Source organism: Dermacentor silvarum, chromosome 2 (genome assembly GCF_013339745.2).
Source record: "Dermacentor silvarum isolate Dsil-2018 chromosome 2, BIME_Dsil_1.4, whole genome shotgun sequence".
NCBI classification, from domain to species: domain Eukaryota; kingdom Metazoa; phylum Arthropoda; class Arachnida; order Ixodida; family Ixodidae; genus Dermacentor; species Dermacentor silvarum.
This window is the reverse complement of record NC_051155.1, coordinates 101626908-101634951: the sequence shown is the minus strand read 5'-3', so window position 1 is coordinate 101634951 and position 8044 is coordinate 101626908.

The following is an 8044-nucleotide window of genomic DNA, read 5'->3' as shown; positions in this document are numbered from 1 at the left end:
GGCTTAATTGTATCGCTATGCGGCTGCTCGTAAAAACATTGTTGCGCACCGTTTGAGTATCACGCCCGTCCAATGCGTGAGACTTACAGTGTACATCTATTTGTTTCACTCAGATATATTACATATCTAAAAATTGCCTGTGGAACGTTATGGAATTTGACCCTTCCGGCTGCAAGTTTTATGGAGAAGCGGACGCAATTTGCAAGGCGTGTACAAAATGTCACAGTCAAATAGCCAACAAAGAAAAGCTCGCGCTAATTACTAGCATTGCAACGAATTTCAATTTTCCAGACATTGGGCAAAGCATTCGTACAGGCTCAAGCGCTTTCGGAAATCTCTGCTATAGTCTGTGTGTCCTATAGCGTGTGTCCCAGCTTACGTTAACCTAGCTATTCGACGAAAAAAAAAATAAAGATAAAAAAGCGGGGTGCAAGATACAGTTATAAGATTATTAGCGTGTTCATTTGGGCTGGCTGGTAGATCCTGTAAACGGCAGCTTCAAACAGAGACGACACAGGAGACATCAAACGAAACACAAAATAGAGAGCTCTGTTCTATGCTTCTTTTACTGTGTCCTGTGTCGGTGCTGTTTAAAGCGATTGTTTACAATTGTAAGATCTACGGTGTTCGGGCGTAAGAGGTCTGACAATGTAACAGCGTAAGTCTTAAGATCTTATCTCGCGCCGTGTTCTTTAAATCCTTTTTTTCCCTTTCAAGGGCTTGGCTAACTTTGCCTCAGACGTTCTATATACGTATGTATATAGCACACAAAAGAATGTCAAGAGGTCGTATTGCTGCCTTCTTTGGTTTTGCATGAGCTTACCTTGTTCTCGAGTTGGAAGAATGAATGAGATTATACTGTATTTATCGAAAAGTCGGGAGATAGTCCCTTGTCTGCACATCCCTAATTAAGTAAAATACAAGCTTCACATCCGCGTGGCGTCGCCGAGATTGGAAACGACGACAAGGGATTTGTTCATTGATCCTCCTGTGAGTCCGGTGGCCACATTTTGTAAATGTCCATTCTGTTTTTCATTCGTTCACCGTTATTCTTTCGGCCGGAAGCTACCGTACCGCCGGGATGGATGAATGAGAAAAAGAGTAATGACAAATGAAATGATCGGCGGTTGTTTCACCCGAGGCCATATTGTCCAACAATTCATTTTCCAGCCTTGTCGCTCTTACTGAATGGCTTGAAAGCCACCGCATGTATATATATATATATATATATATATATATATATATATATATATATATATATATATGCCCGATGGCGTGACGTAGCACGTGAACTTAGGAGACCAGGCATGTGACTGATAAACCCTTGCATGCTATCCTAATGACATCAAGGCTGTCAGATTCGAGAATATATATATATATATATATATATATATATATATATATATACACGGAGAGAGAGAGAGAGAGAGAAAGAGCGAGACGTTTTTACTATAGGATCGCTTACTTTGCGTGACAGGCGCTAAAAAATGAAGGGCCGAGGTATGGTATGGTAAAACTTTATTATTGTCCCTCGGAACGCGCGTCAGCACGTAGCGGGCCGCTCCCACGTCGGCACAGAAAGGCCGAGCCTCTCGTAACGATTTTATTCCAATGTTATTCCTTTTCGCGCTTCATCAGTCTTGCAAGTTCAGTCTACGTTCTCAGGGGTCGTATTCACAAAGCTTTTAATTCATAAGTGTTTCTTGCAATTGGCTGACCGCCTTCAGTAATAAGTAATTAACACGCTAGACATCACGATTGACTCGCGTCCGATCTTACGAATAATTCTAGCGCATAAGAACAATTTTGTTAATACTGACCCAGTATTGGCCGGTCACTGGTGCTGGATGATAAGGAATAACAGTGCAGATTCCACGCACAGTGAGAATCAGTGTTACGCAATGCATCGTACCGGCAGCTTGATATCCAACGTTGTTCGGGGTTCCGCAAAACGTTATCAGGTAGACCAACGCGTTTGCGTGAATCCTGCAGTATACTTGTGCGCGTGACACGAGCGCACGCGTGCGTGCGTGCGTGTGCGTGTACGTGTGTGTGTGTGTGTGTGTGTGTGTGTGTGTGTGTGTGTGTGCGCGCGTGTGTGTGTGCGTGTGTGCGTGTGCGTGTGTGTGTGTGTGTGACGACAAGCGTATGACGACGGTGGCCTGATTTCTACTGCAGTCGAACACAGCGTCTCAAAGCTCTAGCTGCAAGGCACGACAAAAGAATGCGAGCAAATGACATGTGACGCATGCGCCAAGCGTCTTTAAGAGCTATATTCTGCTTTGGCGCGGGAGGAGTACGCGTGCGATCGTGGCCTATACTCGCGGACAACTTTCTGTGGCAGTGAAGGGAAAGCTACGGGCGCGTGGCTGCTGCAAATATGTGTTACCGCGCCAAGTAGTCCGGCAGCGTTTGACAGTGCTTTTGGTTGCTCGGAACAGACGCTGAATCGACGCAGGTTCCAGGTGCGACGGTTTCGCGTTTGCCCAGACGCGGAAGGAAAAAGCGGCAAAATGAGTAAACTTTTACACTGAGTGGTGTGTTCTGTTTTATTTAACTGTTCCTAATCAGGTGTTTACGTTTCCTCTTCCCCAGCCTAAACCAACGTGGATTAAAACGAGGGACTCTTTTCAGAAGCGCTCTCACTTGTGCGCGCTTTGCCTCCGTAGCTTTTCCCTCATTGCCACAAAAAGTTGTCCGCGAGTTATAATGTTTAGAATATCGAGCTGCTGTGTTTGAAGGTGCTCAGAGGTGTGATCCTATACTATTGGTGATGCATTCCTTTTTTCTAAGGAGGCCCGAATTGGGGCTAGACATCCCTCTCCCTCCCGGCAACCTAACTTACCTCCCAAATTGCCGGTCCTGTACATGTCCTTACTTCTGTGACCACTGTCTTGGTTAATGCAGACATTGTGGCATTGCGGTGTTATCGCAGACCACTGCCCATTCAGCAAATTGCTGTGCGGATTTGTACTTAATGGGGGGGGGGGGGGGTCAAACCTTGGCGGCAATGACGTACTTCCGGCTCTGTCAATCGCTTCCGATGCATGCAGTCAGCAAAAGCATTGTATTCGAGATTAGTTTCTGTTATTCAGGCAATGTTGTCGCTGAGGCATGAACTTGGACGCCACCAATTTCACGTCACAAATTTGTACCTCACGCAGCTGGATCACCGTTGCCTTCGATGTACAGATCTCCGCCATCGACGCAAACAATTTACGGGACAGACGACCAACGAAACGTGCCGCAGTCGCTTATTATGCGGTGGAAACGAGTAACTTCGACGTACAGCAAGTCTTGTTCTGCTGGGAATAGTCTGAACCCTGGGAGAAAAGTTGTACGCTACTACTCGCCATGGTTGCTTACTGGTTTTGGCGCTGCGCTGCTGCACGAGGTCACCGCGGTATCGAATCTTGGCCACGGCGGTCGCATTTCGACTGGGCCGAAATGGAGAAACGCCCGTGTACCGGGCATTAGGTGCGCGTTAAAGAACCCCATGTGGTCAAAATTAATGCGGAGTCCCTCACTACGGCGTGCCTCACAATCGGATCGTGGTTTTGGCAGGCAAAACCCCAGAATTTAATTTATTAATGCAGACTACCGTCAGCGGTTCAAACACTCGTGAGCACAAAAGGTACACGTTGCTGTATACGTTAGCGTTTCCATAGTCCTGAGGCCATTAAAATATTGCGTTTCAACGACGACTGTTGCTAAAGATGGATAATTCCTGATAAAAGGACAACTTGTACTGAGCGACCTTCATTGCAGTGGCAGGCATTAGAGTTTGCGCGATAATCATTAATATGATCGTTAATGAACAATATTTTCTGTTTACTATTTAGCTTTTGATTATTGACTTTAGGGGGCATTTTGTAATAACCAGCATCCAAATCTGGTCACGAGGCTTGTCGTCGTGGAGGACTCCGGATTACTTTTGACCACCTCGAGTTATTTGACGTACACGCAGTGCTCGCGAAGCATTATCTTTTGCTAGAACCTTTGCGCCTAGCACCATTTTCGAGAGATAACGTACTCTAAATGTGCCGTGAAACCCGTTTCTGCTCCAGCGCTTTTTTTATGGTGCGTTTTTTCTGGATATTTTTTGTTTACAGTGAAGATTCATATTAACTGGAAGAAAATTACTATGCACATGATTTTGAGTGCTCGAAACTATAGCACAAAGAGCTAAGTTTCTATACCAAAATCTATAGTTTGAGTACTGGCTGACTTCAATGCCGAGATTTTAACATGTCGCCTTAATAACTGATTAAGTAATTAGTGAAGCCTGCTAAAAATTATATAGGTGGCTATCCTGCAAATTCTTTTGTAATGGCCGGCAATACTGTGCAGATTGATCAGCTATTTCTTAATAAAAAATTCATTAGAGGAGTCTGACGGTCTCGCTCATAAGTCATGACCATGAGAGGCGAAATTAACTGGGAAATGAAAAACAGACCAAAAGGTTGCTGGCAGAGATGCTGGTTTTAATGAAAAGCTGACGATGCTTGCCAGGCACGCTATACTCAGAGAATTGGCTTACATGCCCATATTTATTATGGAGAAATAAATGTTCCTTTGATTGATTGATTGATTAATTGATTGATTGAATTGGCTTACACCCTTATGACGCATCCCTGGTGTTGTCTTTTGGGATCTGTCGCAGAACCATCAATATAACGGCACCAACGTCTAGCATAAACCAACGTGACCGGCCACCTGCTGCGACTTCTATTTATAACCTCGCAATAAACGCACGAACGTAAACATTGACGTCTTCGCGTGTGGCCCACTTTGCGTCATTCTTCTTTTATAAAAATTGCTACGTAAGTTATGAACTTCTTCCTTTATAAGCACACACAAGCATACGTGTTGGGACCTTCATTGCACCATCAAGCAAAAAGGCATGACAATATGTATATCTAGAAGGCACACAGGAGCTCAGCCAGTCGCCTGCCTTCGAAGCCCGCCTTTACCATGACAACCAAAGGCCTTCCATCGCTCCGAATCAGTCCGACAATCTATCCCAACCGTGCGATGACCCCGAAAACACTTCATAAAGCTACCTCCGCTCACAGACAGCTTTAAATAAAATGAATTCGGACATTTTCTAACCCTTAGCTTCTCTTAATCGACTGCGATATATAGCGTGCTGGATGACCGGCCAGGCTGGTCCATTCCCAGTCGGCAGCATCGCCTCGCAACCGGTCGTCATTGCGTGGAATGCTTTTCTGCGGCACCTATGAGTTTGTCGCTTTATATGAAGGAGTAGTGGGCTATGAACATACGAAATTGCACGTTGTTCCCGACTATGGAAACGTATATAGGTAGACTGCACACCAGTGAAGCGAAGGGGCTGCTTATAGTGTGGCGAATACGGTACACGTCGCGGCCAGTGCGCGGCCGCCAGCTGTCCCACTCGGCGCAGTGCCGTCGCGACCCATTAGCACTGGTGCGTTGCGTGTGCACGCACGTGGCAAGGGCATGGCCGAAAAGACACGCCGACCACACGGGCCAGGTTCGTGCTGCTGTCACTGCTGTTGCCTGTGTCGCGGCACCTTAGCGGGCTTTTCCCGCTAATGACGCGGTACACCCCGGCTGACATGGCGGCACACCGCTTGGTCGTGGCAATGACTCCGCCGTCACCTGTACACGCCGTCTCGACTCCCACAAATAGGGATCGCCGCATTCCTCTGCATTCGCTCTGTCCGTTCTGTTTGAATGTATACTTGTGTGCGATTGTGTGTGTGAGCTGTTTGTATGGGCTTATGCATCCATGTGAGGGAGGTGCTTATGCACGAATGTGCACCCAGTATTAAAATGTGATTGCTCATTGCGACTGCACGTGCTTCTTGATGTTAGTGTAAGTTATGCATGCTTTGTGTCTGCACGTGTACACTTTGTCTAACATATACACACTTGTATCACCTCTTTATTGCGATAGCAATTATGTGGATACTCCAAGCGAATTTCTGCCGTCGTCGTCGTCGCCGTGAGGTTCCGTATAAAGGTCAATGGTGATAAAGCCGTACGCTATGTGTGCCAGTAGAAGCGTGCAAGGGTGAGCCGGCAACCGCAGCTTAATCTCGCGCACGCAAAAGAGGAAGGCGGCCGAAAGCGCCCGGTCTTCGTTCGCTCGCGGGGCATGGGGAGGAGGCGACGGAGACGGTGGCTGGAGGGGGGGGGGGGGGCGTTCTGCTCTTGCGGCTGCTGCTGACGGAGCTGCCGCGCGGGCACCGTATCTTGAAAGCGATCTGCTATGTGGCCGAAGTGTGCGCCCGCGGGGCCTCATCTACAAAACCATCTGCGCTGGGTACAATGTGCCCGCGCCGAGTGCCAGTAGCTTTGTATGCGCTGTGTTTTCGACGCTCACGTTGAAGCGAGACGAAAGACAGCGCGAAGGTCAAACTCCAGCGTTTTGACGAGTTTCCGCGGTCATCGAGCGAGATGTGTCCATGTTTACCTGTGCGCGCCTGACACCGTGTTTGTTTATTTAGTTAGTAAGTGAATATTTACAACTTTATACGGCCCATAAAACTACTATCCTTACTTCGTATAGCTGTCTTACCAATTTGCTATCGCAATAGATGCTTCGCCTTTCGGGCGAAACTGCGACTTTTCTTTTTTTTCATTTAGTTATCACCACGATGCAGGCTGCAATATGGCATGTTGGGTTTTCTAAGCAATGGCGCCAGCACACGCATTGATCATTGTATTCCTCTTCGTGTCTGTTGCAGGTGATTGCCGTTCTTTTAATGGAAACAAAGAGGGTGAAGGGCGTCCAACCTTAATTCAAACTATTCAGGTGGGCATGACTCCTCTAAAAAAATTAAATTTAGGGGTTTTACGTGCCAAAACCACGATCTGATTATGAGGCACGCCGTAGTGGGGGACTCCGGAATAATTTGGACCACCTGGGTTTCTTTAACGTGCACCTAAATCTAAGTACACGGGTGTTTTCGCACTTCGTCCCCATCGAAATGCGGCCGCCGTGGCCGGGATTCGATCCCGCGACCTCGTACTCAGCAGCCCAACACCATAGCCACTGAGCAACCACGGCGGGTCATGACTCCTCTGCACGTGGAGCCATCGGCAGTACAACTCCGCCTGACCGGCGCAAAATTATATGATAAATTCTGTGAAAAAGAAGACGAAGTATAATAAGCATAATTTGCGCTGAAAGGTTTCACGATACAGCACTTGATAGAGAGTGCACCGCTACGGCGCCGCGGGATACGAGTCGATGTATAATGCCCCGGCTCAAGTCCAGACACCCTTGCTGTCTTTTGAGAAAGTAGCAGTTTCGTCCGAAATGCGCAGCATTGATCGCGATAGCAAAGTATTAGACAAAACACGAAGAACAGTTCGTAGTTTTATCGACGGTGTAAGTTGTAGTAGACATTCGCTTATTAATGAAATTAGCAAGCTTGGTGTCACGCACGCACGCGCAAATATGAACAGGTCTCACTAGATGACCACGAACACTCACTGTCATAACGCAGGCGAGATGAAAAGTGGCCGCAGCGGCGAGCGAAATTTTTTTCTTGCTGCCTCTCGCTTCAACGCAAACCAGGCGCGAGATAACACAACGCACACGCAGCTACCAGCCATCTTGGCTCGCTAAAGTGTGCATACCGCAGATTATATCCAAGATAGGGCGCGGCGGCCGTAAAGCCCCTGGAATTTTCCAGGGGCTTTCGGCGGGCGCGCTCAGCCGCGCCATGCGCCGCCACGGCCGATGTAGAAGAGGAGACGCGCAATAACCTGCAATGGAAGAGTCATAGGATTTCACACAATTACTAGAGGAAACTGTGGAGCTAATGTTTACGGGGGCTGCTTGTCATGTGGCTTGACAGAGGCTCTTGTTCCTGTTGACTTTCGGCTTACAAGTACATTTCACATTCCATACGGGTATGTTTACATGCATTATACGCACACCTTGTGACATACTTTCTTCGTGCATCTTGTATGATAAAAATAATTCGCATTAATTATACATCTGGTAAATTTGCAAAGCAACACAAACCAATACATATATCAAAATCAC